Source organism: Hyperolius riggenbachi, chromosome 1 (genome assembly GCF_040937935.1).
Source record: "Hyperolius riggenbachi isolate aHypRig1 chromosome 1, aHypRig1.pri, whole genome shotgun sequence".
NCBI classification, from domain to species: Eukaryota; Metazoa; Chordata; class Amphibia; order Anura; family Hyperoliidae; genus Hyperolius; species Hyperolius riggenbachi.
In genome coordinates, this window is record NC_090646.1 from 590,865,941 (window position 1) to 590,881,982 (window position 16,042).

Below are 16,042 nucleotides of genomic sequence, written 5' to 3' on the forward strand. Positions count from 1 at the left end.
TGTTGATTTTTTTTAACAAATATTTATTTTATTATTTTCATAATACATTTGTCTATTTTTTTTTCCCTACTAAACCCGCCCTCCCTCCCCCCGCCAGCCAATCACTGTGATCGGCTGTCATTGGCTTCAGCCTATGACAGACGATCACCTCTGATCCCCTGGAGGGGACAGCCGTGTCACACGGCTGTCCTCAGTACAGCTCTGCCTTAGATCGCAGCGCTGTACATGCTATTTAGACCGCGCCGTCTAACATTCTCTGAGCGGCTATCGCTTGTAGAGTGAAGGCAGAACGGAGCGCGCGAACTTCTGCAAAAGCAAGTCCCAGGACTTTACGCCGATCGCCGTTAGGCAGTCCTGGGACTGCCGCCGCAGCAACACCCATCGGCGTGACGTGGTGAGCAAGCAGTTAAAGGACAACTGAAGCGAGAGTGACATGGAGGCTTACATGTTTATTTCCTTTTAAAGAGACTCTGAAGTTTCTTTAAAATCCTTTTTTTATTTAACCATCCTGTTTAATACCTTAATCCTACCTAAACCGCCGTATCCCCGTGCCTCTAAGCTATCTAAAACCCCCCTAACTCGCCCTCCCTCTCCCCTGCAAAATCCACGACTTTCTTGGTCGTGGATTTTGCTGCCCGCATTCGCTTCCGTGTGAGGCAGGGCTATGAGTGAAGGAAGACTGAGAGGGGCAGGGGAGAGGCGGAGATCCGCCACTGACAGACGCGCGTGAGGCAGGGCTGCGGCTCATAGCCCTGTCTCACACGGAAGCGCTCCCCGGATCGCCCCCCGGGGAGTTAGGTGGGTTTTAGATAGCTTACAGCCACAGGATGGTTAAATAAAAAAAGGATTTTAAAGAGGCTTCAGAGTCTCTTTAAGCAATACCAGTTGCCTTGCTCTCCTGCTGTTCCTCTGCCTCTAATACGTTTAGCCCTTTTCATCTTTGAGCACTCCTCCCTTTCATTCGCCAATAACGTTATCACTACTTATCACAATGAAATTATTTATATCTTGTTTTTTTCTCCATCAATGAGGTTTTCTTTGTGTGGTATGTTTTGCTAAGACTTATTTTATGTTAAAAGCATTTTAACGGGAATAATAAGAAAACATGGACAAATTCATTATTTCTCAGTTTCACCCATTATGGTTTTAAAATAATACATGCTACTGTAATTAAAACTCACCTATTTTATTTGCTCATTTGTCCCAGTTATTACAACATTCTAGTACAATGTATGGCACCAATATTTTATTTTGAAATAAAAGTGCATTTTTTCAGATTTGCATCAATGCATCAAGCCCATATTAAAAAAAAACAGTGTTATACGCTCTTGACATATATATTAAAAACAAGTTCAGTGCCTGTTTTTCAGTGTATGTTTTTTTTAACTGTGATTGTTTTAATGCAAAAGTTTTATTTGGGTAACTATGGGAGAGTGTGGTGAACACGTTGTATCCAGCGCAGGAGATTTGGGCGCAGATGGCGCCACCGTAGACCATAATAGGAATTACGGCTATAGCGGCGCACACTGAGTAACTTCGGCGCCGTCAGAAGACGGAGCTGAAATTACTTTTTAAAACACTGTAATTCGGCCGCCAGCAATAGCTGGTAACCGAATTACATAATTCCCCACTGGAGGGGGAATAGGAATTAATGCAACCGGGTAGTTGTGCAAGAGCAGGGTAAGCCATATATTTGCTGTATATTGCGCCCAAGTCTCCCGGTGGTGATTTCATACGTACTCGCATGTTGGAGGTAAGGGGTTAATTTTAATGGTATGTGTATGTTTTTTTATTTAAAAAAAAGGTATGTAGGTGTAATTTTACTATTTGGCCACAAGATGTCCCCATGCATTATCTTCCTGAGCATACTGTTAGTACGCTAACAGGAAGTAACGCGTGTGTTACTTATGTTATTACAATGACCATAGACATCTTATTAATACCGGAACTTTGAACAGTAAATGGGAACTAGGTTCCCATTCACTGATTGGTGTATCAGTGTGCAACGGGAGGGGTGGTCGCTGGTGCGCGCATTCACGGGCCCCGCCCATAGAAAGTAGAAGAAGAATACGTCCCTGGAGTGGTAAGGGACCAACCGCAGGGTGTAGATATGCTGCTGCTGACGCGGATAGTGGTTGAATGATTGCATGAACATGGTCACGAGGATGTGCATGCGTGGGACCGACGATGTGAGAGTACTCTGCTGCGTTTTACTGCAGGACGTGAATTTCACATCCTGGAATGCACAGGAGGGCCAATTAGGACGTGAAATTCACATCCTGAAATCTAAACAGGTTAATTGCAGTGCCCTTGTGATTGGTAAAGTGTGTCCGAAAATGGAATTGGGGCCAATGGAAAAGGGCACTTAGATAAAATAGGACTTTGCACCTGGTAGGTCAGAGTAGCTTCCAGTTAATTTATCACAGATTCTGAGTCTGATTTGCCCAGTTCCATTTCCACTGAGTTTGCTGAATTTCTACTTTCTCCACTCCTAGGTTAACTTTCTTGTGTCTTTCTGTGTGCAGAAGCACTTCTTGTGCAGCTCATCAGTGTGTAAAGTTGTATGCACATGCACAGTTACTATCACCCGCAGGGATCGGGACTCAATCTATCAGCTGATAGTTCCGGCCTTGATTTTGTATAAACATATTGGTAGCCTCCAGGCTGGCTCATGCATTCTAATTATATGCCCTCGTCCTGCGCTCAGACACTTCACCATGCTGATCACACGCTAGATTTTTGACACAGGGCTGGGAACCATCTAGTTTTTTGGCAGCAACTTCCCGAAGGCCTGGGCCTTGGCAGCCTCTCCAGAAATGTGGCCTCATTATTTCATTTAAAAAACAAAATGTGTGCACTTTTAGCAATGCACTGCATGTTCTGCATTGTAACATAGTTACATAGTTACATAGTTATTTTGGTTGAAAAAAGACATACGTCCATCGAGTTCAACCAGTACAAAGTACAACTCCAGCCCGTCCCCCACATACCCCTGTTGATCCAGAGGAAGGCGAAAAAACCCCCACAAGGCATGGTCCAATTAGCCCCAAAAGGGAAAAACTCCTTCCCGACTCCAGATGGCAATCAGATTAAATCCCTGGATCAACATCATTAGGCATTACCTAGTAATTGTAGCCATGGATGTCTTTCAACGCAAGGAAAGCATCTAAGCCCCCTTTAAATGCAGGTATAGAGTTTGCCATAACGACTTCCTGTGGCAATGCATTCCACATCTTAATCACTCTTACTGTAAAGAACCCTTTCCTAAATAAATGGCTAAACCGTTTTTCCTCCATGCGCAGATCATGTCCTCTAGTCCTTTGAGAAGGCCTAGGGACAAAAAGCTCATCCGCCAAGCTATTATATTGCCCTCTGATGTATTTATACATGTTGATTAGATCTCCTCTAAGGCGTCTTTTCTCTAGACTAAATAAACCCAGTTTATCTAACCTTTCTTGGTAAGTGAGACCTTCCATCCCACGTATCAATTTTGTTGCTTGTCTCTGCACCTGCTCTAAAACTGCAATATCTTTTTTGTAATGTGGTGCCCAGAACTGAATTCCATATTCCAGATGTGGCCTTACTAGAGAGTTAAACAGGGGCAATATTATGTTCGCATCTCGAGTTTTTATTTCCCTTTTAATGCATCCCAAAATTTTGTTAGCTTTAGCTGCAGCGGCTTGGCATTGAGTACGATTATTTAACTTGTTGTCGATGAGTACTCCTAAGTCCTTCTCCAAGTTTGATGTCCCCAACTGTCTCCCATTTATTTTGTATGGTGCCAGACCATTGGTACGACCAAAATGCATGACTTTACATTTTTCAACATTGAATTTCATCTGCCATTTATGTGCCCATATAGCCATCCTATCCAGATCCTGTTGCAATATGACACTATCTTCCTGAGAGTTGATTATTCTGCACAATTTTGTATCATCTGCAAAAATAGCAACATTGCTCACTACTGCATCCACTAGGTCATTAATAAATAAATTGAAGAGCACTGGACCCAGTACAGACCCCTGTGGGACCCCACTGCTAACAGTCTCCCATTTTGAGTATGATCCATTGACCACAACTCTTTGTTTTCTGTCCATTAGCCAGTTCCCTATCCAAGCACACAGACTCTTCCCCAGTCCTTGCATCCTCAACTTTTGCACCAGACTTTTGTGGGGAACAGTGTCGAAGGCCTTTGCAAAGTCCAAGTATATCACATCTACAGCATTCCCAATATCCATATTAGCATTCACTACCTCATAAAAGCTGAGCATGTTAGTCAAACAGGACCTGTCTTTAGTAAACCCATGTTGATGCTGAGAAATAAGATTGTCTACTATGAAGCCATGTATAGTATCTCTTAGTAACCCCTCAAATAGTTTGCATACAACTGATGTTAAGCTTACAGGTCTATAATTTCCTGGATCTGATTTTTTTGCCCTTCTTAAATAATGGGAAAACGTGGGCTGTACGCCAATCCACTGGGACTCTGCCAGTTGCAAGAGAGTCACAAAAGATAAGATAAAGGGGTTTATCTATAACTGAACTTAATTCCCTTAGGACCCGAGGATGCATGCCATCCGGGCCAGGTGCCTTGTCTATTTTTAATTTATTTAGTCTTGCCTTTACTTCTTCCTGCGTTAAGTATTTAATATTACAGTTAGAAGATTGAGACTCTTCTGCCTCTGTAATTTGCAACAGTGCTGTTTCCTTTGTGAAGACAGACGCAAAGAAAGCATTTAATAATTCTGCCTTACCTTGGTCATCCACCATTGAGTTCCCACCCTCATCCTTTAGGAGTCCTATACAGTCAACCTTTCTTTTTTTAGAGTTGATGTACTTGTAAAACTTTTTTGGGTTAGATTTGATATCCCTAGCGATTTGATTTTCAGCTTCGATCTTTGCCAGCCTAATTTCTTTTTTTACAATTTTTATTGCACTCCTTATAATTGCTGAGTGCAGCCTCGGTCCCCTCCTGTTTTAGGACCTTATAGGCATTCTTTTTCCTCTTCATTTTATCCCTAACCTTTCTATTCATCCATAGAGGCCTTTTTTATTCCTAGACATTTTGTTTCCATATGGGATATACATACTACAATATTGATTGAGAATACGTTTAAAAGCTTGCCATTTCCCTTCTGTGTCCTCCCCTTGTAGTACATTATCCCAGTTCACCAAACTTAGTTCCTGCCTAATTTGACTGAACTTTGCTTTTCTAAAATTCATAGTTTTAGTGGTCCCGCTGCCCCGTGGCCTATCAGTCACCAGATTATTATTATTATTATTATTTATTGTATTTATAAAGCGCCAACATATTACGCAGCGCTGAACATTAATTTAGGTTACAGACAATATTTAGGGGTGACATACAGCAATATGACAATACAGGAATACAAGAAAACCAGATCACACAGCACAGTATTAGTACAAGGTAATGCTTAGTCAGTCACTGGATGAAGCATGGAGATTAGGCAAGTTAGGTTCACTCAAATGCATGGCATGGGTTCACAGTAATGGAGGTGCCAGATCAGGTAGGACACAAAAGGAGGAGGACCCTGCCCAAAGGCTTACAATCTAGAGGGAGAGGTAAGGACACGAATGGTAGTCAGGGATGGATCAAGACCAAGTTGCGCCTGGGGCAAGGTCAGGTTTTGGCGCCTAAAGGTCAGGTTTTGGCGCCTAAACTGCCATTCATTTTGCCGCCTTTTTAAGAATTCAACAAACTGCGCCTGGGGCAAGATACCCTCTTGCTCCCCCCTAGATCAGTCCCTGATGGTAGTGGACCAGAGTTCAGCTGTAGGTTTAGAGCACTTGTGAGGGGTAGTAGGCCAGAGTGAAAAGGTGAGTTTTGAGGGCTTTCTTGAAGATGTTGGAGGGGGCTGCCCTAATGGGTGGAGGTAGGGAGTTCCATAGTGTTGGAGCAGCTCTTGAGAAGTCCTGGAGGCGTGCATAGGACTGGGTGATGCGGGGGGCGGTTAGGCGAAGTTCATTGGAAGAGCGGAGTGAGCGGCTAGGTGTGTACCTCTGAGTAAGATCGGAAATGTAGGTTGGACAGGTTTTGTGGACAGATTTGTAGGTCAGACACAGTATCTTGAATCTGATTCTGGACTGGATAGGAAGCCAGTGGAGGGATTCTAGGAGGGGATCTGCCGTGGTGGAGCGATGGGAGCAGTGGATAATTCTGGCTGCCGCATTCATGATGGACTGCAGTGGGGCTGTTCGGGTCATAGGGAGACCAGACAGCAGGGCATTGCAGTAGTCAAGGCGGGAAATTATGAGGGCATGGATGAGGAGTTTGGTGGTGGCAGAGGTCAGGAAAGGGCGAATCTTACAGATGTTACGAAGGTGGAAGTTGCAGGACTTAGTGAGGTTTTGGATGTGGGAAGTGAAGGAGAGTGCGGAGTCCAGGGTGACACCCAGACAGCAGATCAAACGTTATCATGTTGTGATCACTATTTCCCAAATGTTCTTGAACCTGCACATTTGATACATTATCTGGTCTATTAGAAATGATCAGATCCAGTAACTCATTCCCCCTAGTTGGTTCCGTTACCATTTGAGTCAAGTAATTGTCCTGTAGTGCTGCCAGAAATCTGCTGCTTTTACCAGAATGGGTGGTCTCAATACCCCAGTCAATGTCTGGAAAGTTGAAGTCGCCCATAACTATGACCTCATTTTTACTTGCAGCTTTTTCAATTTGCTGTAGTAATCGCAGTTCTGCAGCTTCATTAATATGAGGTGGTCTGTAGCATACCCCAATAAGCAATTGGCAACTTTTATTTCCACCATGAATATTTACCCAAACGGACTCCACATCTTCGCAATCTTCCTCCATCTCATCGTTGAGGACAGCTGTAAAAGAATTCTTAACAAAGAGACAAACCCCTCCACCTTTTTTCCCTGTTCTATACCTCCTAAACACATTGTATCCTTTTAAATTAGCTATCCAGTCATGGCTTTCATCCATCCATGTCTCGGTTATTCCCACAATGTCATAGCCTTTGTCATTCAGAATGAACTCTAGTTCGTCTATTTTATTTGCAAGGCTCCGAGCATTGGTTACCATGCACTTTATATTTTTACCACCACATTTACCAATTTTTTTTACATGAAATGGGCTACTTGAAGTTTTACCAACCTCCTTAATCTTTACACTGTCCCCACCCCCCTCTCCACCCCCCATAATGTTAGGCTCCCACTGTCTTTTTACCTTATCTTGTCTACATATTGAGACTTTATCCTCCCGCCTCCCCCCAGATCCTAGTTTAAAATCTCCTCCAACCGTTTAGCCATCTTCTCCCCCAATGCAGCTGCACCCTCCCCATTAAGGTGCAGCCCATCCCTGCTGTAGAACCTGTAGCCAACTGCAAAGTCTGCCCAGTTCTCCAGGAACCCAAACCCTTCCTTCCTACACCTTCCTCACACTGCAACTGATGAGGTGTGCACTGTTGATAGAGGCTCAACCAGGCCCATTACAACACCACGAGTTAGTGTGCAAGTACTCTTAAAATGAATCTGACATTTAAAAAAAAAATAGAAACTTACCTAGGTAGAGGGTGGTCCCTGGTTAGTCCAAAGGCTTCCCATCCCCTTCTCAACCCACTGGTTGTGCTCCTGCACAAAGAGGGTCATGGCCACAAACTGTCAAAGGTCCCAGTCAGCTGTGGTGGTGTTGAGGAGGAGGTGCAAAGCTTCTGGAGCAGGGGTTCCCTGGAACCCCAGGGTTCCATGAGGACATTGCAGGTGTTCCATGGCATTTCTCCCTCCAGTTAGACTGGCCTCAGTTGGCAGGGAGAAAAAGGCATACATTTGGAAAAAGGTGCCTGTTTAAAGGAAACCAGAGCCATCGCTACCTAAAGATTTGATACTTACCCAGGGCTTCCTCCAGCCCCATAAGCACGTGTGAGTCCCTCGCTGTCCTCCTTGCGGTCTGCCATTCAGCTGCGATCAGCCCCGGTAACTGGCTCAGTCGCATCAGTCTGGGTCTACTGTGTATGCGCCGGAGTTCCACGCATGCGCAGAAGACCTGGACTGAACCCAACTGAGCCAGTTACCGGTGCTGATTGCACCATTATTCTAATACAGTATAATCTTGTTATAATAAACTTGGGTATAGTAAAATACCTCATCAGGTCCTGGCCAATCTCCATTATAAGTCTATGGGAGCAACACCTGGTATAGTAAACCAGGATATAATAAAACTTCTTTTATAGTAAACATGTTGTTTGAAGCTGACTTCTGATATAAACAGTGGATGGAGCATGCATCGTAGGGCAGTGTGAAACCCATGGTCGGCTGCTCTTTTCAGGCTGGTTGCAAGTGAGTTGATGCCTGACAACATTTGTAAGACAACAAGAATGGCGCTGGATATTCAGTACTGTACAAATAAGCAGCCTGGGGAAAGTGAGGAATAATGTGAACGTAAGCAAAAGAGGATGCAGCATTACCACTTCCACTTTGCAATGACTGATAAAGATATCGTCACAGTCCTCCCTCAGCATTGTATGCACTCCGAGGTATCTCCTCCGTTGTTAGCAATGACGCTCCTGGTAGCATGTGGAGCGCAGTACAGGCTATGTGACTTGTAGCACAGATTAGAGTGGGCCGCCTAGCTGCAAACTAAGGAGAGTGAAGCAGAGGGTGCTAAGTCCTGCCTGCGGTGGTATCGGAGCCATACGCATTACAGATGCAAGTGGATTATCATGATTGGCTGCATTTTGAAGATGGCTTTAGATTTGGCCAAAGTGTGAGCAGAAAGTTTTGCAGGAAACGTGCTGCAAGTTCCACCCACGGAGGTATCGGAGCCGCTCACAGGAAGCGAGTGGCTGCCTCTATTCAGTGATGGCTGCACTTTTTAAGGAGTCCTGGATACTGTACCAGCAATTTGTCCAGCCTGGCTATGCAGCCCTAAGGTATACTTGACCTTGTAGTCCACCAAATATGCAAGTGCTTGTACTGTACCTCCAATGGGAATACAGAGTTGGTATTTTTCAGCAGAGAATGTACCAGGGCATGCTGGGCAATTTCTAGGACAATTTATAATATAGTACACTTCTGATGTAGTAAACCACTTTTCCCGATCCCTTGGAGTGTACTATAACAACATTATACTGTATTGGCCTATGATTTTTTTTTGGGGGGGGGGGGGGAGGGAGTATTTTGAAAATCTAATAAAATTATAAAAATGGGGTTGCCAGATGAGTCTAGCGCATACAAGGCTAGTATGTGTCTTTGAGCATCATGAAATCTTGTATTGTTTCTAAGGATGGAGAGTAATTTGATAGGGATGGCAAAGAATTAAAGATGGTTCAAAGGAAAAAAAACTGATGGGATGAATTGAAGCTGAATGGGGACAAGAATATGTCCCCCGTGTATACCTCTAATGTACAAAAATAATTGTACAGAATAAAAAAGAATAAAAAAAAAAACACATAATGGGCTTGATTCACTAAGACAAATAGCATGCCTTATCAGAGATTACAGGCCTTATCAAAGTTAACGCGCCTTATCAGAGTAGCATAGTGAGCGCTACGAATCCGCAGGGGCTCAGGGCAGGACGAGTGACGCTCACAGCATTGCCAATTAGCAGGCATAAGTTTGTAGCGCTCACTATGCTACTCTGATAAGGCATGTTAACTTTAATAAGGTGTGTTAACTCGGATAAGGCGTGTTAACTCGGATAAGGCATGTTAACTTAGATAAGGCATGCTATTTGTCTTAGTGAATCAAGTCCAATACAGTATATCTGTATGGAGTTTTCACTGCAAAACATGTTTGCAAATGCGCTGTGGTTTTGCTCACAATTTACAGCTTTTTCAGAAACGATTTCCCATGCATTGCAGCATAATTGTTCATGCAATGTTTGTACGCCATGATTACAATTTTCAGCAGATGAGGGGCAGGGCTCCACACTCCAGAGGTGAATACCAAGAAAATCGCATAGTACCATGCTTGCTATATGTTTTTTATGTGCTCCCATATACAGCAATCGAAATGTAAATTGCAGGAAAACTGCAGCAAGCAGTGTGATTGCGTTTAGGTACAAATTGCATCAAACACGATCGTTGCAGTGGCAAATTGACACAGCAATTACAGTGATAATCACGGTTTCTCGAGCGCCAGAAAATTGCAGTCAGTAGTAGTAGCAAGTAGTAGTAAGAACACTTACAAAGAATAAACAGGGATGTATGTCTGAGTCAGTGGCTGGATAGTGTACTGGATTTGCCCCTGACACATGAGACCAGGGTTCAAACTTGGCTCTTCCTATTCAGTAAGGAGATTTTGGGCAAGACTCCCTAACACTGATACTGCCTATAGAGTGCACCCTAGTGGTTGCAGCTTTGGCGCTTTAAGTTCTTCAGGAGAAAAGCACAATATAAATGTTCTGTGTCTTGTCTTGGGCCAAGTGTGTCTACTGATTTAGTAACTGACAGTGTAATGCTCTGAGGGGGGCTGAACAGGAATATTTTCACACCGGAAGCACCGCAGTAGTTTGGGCTATTTGTAGCTGCAATTAGCATAGCGTGTGGCCACTCTTTGTTGGGCACCCAAATTTCAGCCCATAAACGGTATTTGTATGGGCGCATCTGGCATTTTCCATGGTTTTTTTTTGGGGGGGGGGGGGGGGGGGGGTAAGGCTAGGTGTCAGGAAGTAGTTTGCACCGTGTGAGATGGTTAAGGTTAGGCATCCGGAAGGGAGTTTGCGGTGGGGGGGTGTCAGGAAGGGGGTTTGCGGTGGGATGTGGTTAAGATAAGGTATCAGGAAGGGGGTTTTCAGTAGTGGGCTGTTAAGGTTAGAAGCTAGGAAGGAGGGGGGGGTTAAGGTTAAGCATTGAGGAGGTGGTTAGACTTAGGGATTGGAGGTGAAGGGTTCTTTGTGAGAGTACGGTTAGATTTAGCTGTAGTAAAATATCGTCAATATTTACCAATATTTTACTATCCAAAATCACCACTGTAAACTAGTGAGATTTCGGTAAACGTTACCAATATTCAATAATATAGTAATCAGCTGTATCCCAGCACCCAGATTTCCTGGCACCTTTATTTCGTGTATGCGGCCCATCATGCCTGAATAATTGACTACCCTTTATCTGTGATCTGCATAACTATAACCTTATGTCTGAGTGTACCTTAGCTTTCTGCCTGTACTGAATGTATATAACCAGTTTTACAGCTGATTATTCACTAGCAGTCTGCAAGTGTGAATATAGAGCTTCATTACGGTGGCTGAAATTTCCGTTGCATTGACCTTATTATTCTCTTAAACTCCTTGTATCTGCTACAGAAACAGTAACAAAATGAGTATAAATGAGCAGCTGCTTTAATTGACTTCTGCACTTTTGTAGGTGATTTCGGCTTCTGAGACCACAGCACGAGCTTATTAAACAATCCTGATTCTAATTTTTTGACTATGCCCATGACATTTGCCTTGCACTTACTGTCATTAAAAACTTGGCTCTTGAGCTTTTAAATTACTATGAAGGGCTATTGTAAAATGGAGATAGTTAAAAAGTACTTTAATACGTTAACATTACCTGCAAAAAAATGTAAATTGCCACCAAGAAATCATGTGCGAGACATCACGATAGGACCCATGCCTCTTTTTAAACGGTTACATTTCAAAGTTGCCTTAATTGTTTTAATGTATTGCAATGTTCACACTGGTACTGCACACCGCACATATTCCGAGGTACATCTTGTAGTGTGCGTAGCACATATTAAACGCTGTCATTAACTTGTTATTCTTGTTTAGAGAATGGAATTGAACAAATTGTACTTGCAGATAAGCACTTCAGTCAATGACTTTGTCCTCAGCAAGGGATAAAACTATAGCATATGCAGGCCCATGCCAGCATCTTTAAGTGTTTGGTGCTGTTCCTCTATTGCCTAGAGCAGGGCTTTCCAACTCCAGTCTTTGAGGTCCATACCCAAGCCAGTATTTCGGATGGACTGAGAAATGGAGATACAGGTTCTACTTGACGAACCACAACCTTATTCAGTTGCATCAATTCATTTGAGCTGTGCTAAAAATGTGAGATCTTCAGCCCTTGAGGACTGGAGTTGGACAACCCTGGCCTAGAGTCATCTGAAATTGCAATTGAGAAAATATAAAAATGTCACCTATGTATGTGTAGTAAAGTAGGATCAGGCTAGCACTCAACCTGTAAGTGGTGCAGAGAAGCCAACCCATACCTCCACCCGTGCTACCTTTCAAAAGAGCTAGGAACAGCAAGCAGCAGATGAAATATTCATGCTATTTATTGCAGATGCAGAGGAGGTCCAGCTGGTGGAACACTCCTACCTTGCAGTCATTTCACTGCATTCAATATCAGAGGTTCAAAGAGGGAAGCAGGGAGACCGGTATCGCAGCTATCATCCAAGCAGGTTTACAAAACCTTAATACCTGGTGACTTCCAGGAACCAGACGTTCCACCCATTATTCTGTCCATCTGCATACAATGATTCAAGTTCATAGAGGGAACCCTCCAATCCTGTGTCCCAACCAGATCCCAGACCTCTGAGGAAGCGGTGGATGCCGTGAAAGAGCTTTAAGGTGGAGGGGGGTGGTTTGGTTCTACCAGAGAGGCCGCCTCTGCATCTGCAATATCTGCAGTGCATATTTTATCCCATGCTTGCTGTTCTGTTTTTGAAATAAATCTGTACAGTATATATAGTTTCAATCCTATTTATAACTTGTTTTAATTGCTATAGTTAATAAATTGGTGCTTTATCTCTGCAGTCGGGAAATGAACAGCAATCACAGTTCTCCTGCAAACCATTAGATATAATAAAACTTCTGTTAGTGATGAAAAGTTCAGTAGATCATCATTTCTTTGCATGGGAGCTGAAGAAACAGCAGTCATGTTGGTTTTGTGGTAAACCTGGTTCAAACTTCAAACCTGGATTTTCATCTCTTAAAATGAAAATAAGAATCAGGGGCGCCAGGAAAGTTATTCATATCATAAGGTTATTTTCACGTCAGATTTGCTTTAAGTATTAAAACCTAATCTAAGCAATATAGTTCCATGTTACACACATCTAATCCATTCTTTTTAGACAGTATTGCACCAAAACAATTGGTGCATGTATTGTGACCAATTGGTCACTTTCTCAGAGGCTCTTCAAGCATCCTCTATAATAATATGCAAGTGTCTCTGCGTCCCTGTGCCTGACTTCGTGTGTGTGTGTGTGTGTGTGTGTGTGTGTGTGTGTGTGTGTGTCCATGCAGGCAGGGATGCAGAGATTGTGAGCGAAGAGAGGACAGGGCCAGAAGGGGTGGGCGTGCGGGCGCGTGCACAAGTGGCGGGCGTGCAGGTGCGTGCACGAGCGGCAGGCGAGTGCAGGCAGACCTAGCCCGTTTTTAAATGGGCTAAGGTTACTAGTTTAACATAATTCTTGTTAGATGCTATTGTGCTATCATACATCAAGCAAATATGTAACTGCTAAAACTATTCAAGCCATGAATCCAAAGAGGAGCTGTGTCTTGTTGACCTCCCCAGGCACATTTTTTGCCCCACACCAGCTCCCTGTGACTTTCACACAGCACCCAGCTCCCTGAAGTTGTCTTGTACAGTTACCTGATTTTAGGCGACTGCAGCCATGAGATTAGGGATGTTTGTAACTTGGGAGTAAAGTCACATGTGAGATTTCAGTGCTGTCTTTTGTCAAACTGCTATTATAGAGCATGCTTATTCCTGTTGCAGTCTCTGTCAATGGTCACAGTAAAACTGGAGGCTCTGTCAATGGTCAAAGTGTGTTTATAGTACAGAATGGAAACACTGATGTATGTCCCCAAGGGTGGCCTTTCGCCATACATCTTGATTGTTCAGGTTTACCAAATGTATAGCGTAAAAGGGCCACCATATTGAAATAGTTTGAAAAGAAAAAGATAAGATTAAACAGCGAACATTGCATGAGCAATGTTGGGGACAGTACAAGGACTCTTATAAATCTCTTATAAAGCCTGCATGCACCACTGGTGGCACTACAAAGCTGAAGACAAGCTACAAGGGACACTGCAAAGCTGAGACATACTTTAAGTGGCACTAAAGAACTGGGAGATACTATGAGGGCAACTGAAAAGCAGTGGAATGCTTTGGGAGCATTGAAAAGCTGTGACACACCAGCAGAGGAACTGGAATGATGGCGTACGCTATGGCGAGCACTAAAACTGGAACAAACTATGGGGGAAGTAGAAAGCTGGAATAAACTATGGGGGAAGTAGAAAGCTGGAACAAACTATGGGGGAAGTAGAAAGCTGGAACAAACTATGGGGGAAGTAGAAAGCTGGAACAAACTATGGGGGAAGTAGAAAGCTGGAATAAACTATGGGGGAAGTAGAAAGCTGGAATAAACTATGGGGGAAGTAGAAAGCTGGAACAAACTATGGGGGAAGTAGAAAGCTGGAACAAACTATGGGGGAAGTAGAAAGCTGGAATAAACTATGGGGGAAGTAGAAAGCTGGAACAAACTATGGGGGAAGTAGAAAGCTGGAACAAACTATGGGGGAAGTAGAAAGCTGGAACAAACTATAGGTGGAACTACACAGCTGAAAGTCACTAGAGGTGGAACTAGAAAGCTGGGACACCCAAGGGGAATAACTGGAAAACTGTGACATACTTTGGGAGTGCTGGAAGTTCAGCCTGTTTTTGTATTGGGATTACATGCATATTCAGATATAAACATAAGTGATTTCATACACTGTATGTATTTATTTTGTTATATGTTATTTTAGTTTACAAGTCCTTTTGACTGCTAAAGATCTAATAAACTTTTATTGACATGCAGTATATAACTCTGGAAATTGTTAGATAAAGGTTATATAAAAATAGAGCTGGTTCACTTAGTGTGAAAATATATTGGTAGCGATGGTAACTGGCTTCAGTTAGTAGTTTTCATGACCACAGATAAGTAAACTGCTTAAAGTAAATGTGAAGCACTGCAAAAAAGAGTTTGCTACTCACGTATGGAGAAAGAAGGCCATGGATACAATAGTACCTTCCCAGTCATCTCTCCGTCCCCTTGTTCAACCAATATCCTCCGTTGAATTTTTGCACCTTCGGGACTCCTAGGGAATCTTCGTAAGTGCCTATGTCCCTGAGTACTTCTGAAAGCAGGGTGCATGTGTGACCCCAAAATCCCACCTTATCTTTATCGACAGCGCACAGCAATATTAAACCTCCACAGCAAGCTTTAGATTCAGCTTCAAGATCCTATGTTTGGCCTACAAATCTAAACACAAGTCCTGCCCGACCTACATTTCTGACCTGGTCAGCAGATACACACCTGGCCGCCAACTTCGCTCCACCAACAAACTCTTCCTAACCACTCCACGCATCTCGCACTCCAATGCACGACTACAGGACTAAAAAAATAAAGAGTTTCACCTACCTGGACCACCCCCTTGCAGCCAACCTGTGCCCAGGCCGTTTCCAAACAATCTCCCATTCCCCTGGCGTGGCTCACTTTTCTTCACGTAGTGGAAGCCGACTTTTAAGTTGATGTCCACTGCTCCTGGGCCACACGTATCCTCGTATGCATTCCTGAGGCCAGGAGCGAGAAAATCTCTACTGCGCCTATGCAGTACGCTTCCGCAACGGGAGCTTGAACGAGGATGCGTGCGGCCAGGGCTGTGCAGGTGCAGTGGACACCGCCTGCAAGAAGTGAAAGTGGGGGAACGGAGGATCATTTGGTAACTACGTGGGCACTGGTCGCGTGCAGGGGGCTGACAAAAGTCGCAGGTAAGTGAAACTCTTATTTTTTTAGGACTCTTCAGTTCCGCTTTAAGGTGAGCATAAATTAGTTGATTTTTTTTTTTGTAGTGATGACTATTCACAAATATTTGCATTTTAAAATCCAAACTCTATCATGTTCTATTGAAAAAATTGCACAAGTTATCATATTTATAAGTTTTCAATTTCTTAACCAGAGTCCTTCCTAAATTGGTGATAATAGCCAACACATTTAGCAAAGACTTCCCAGGAAAACAGCTTGTCAGCATAATTCTAGTTTCATTGCCTATTGTTAGTGTCTCCACCCCAGAACT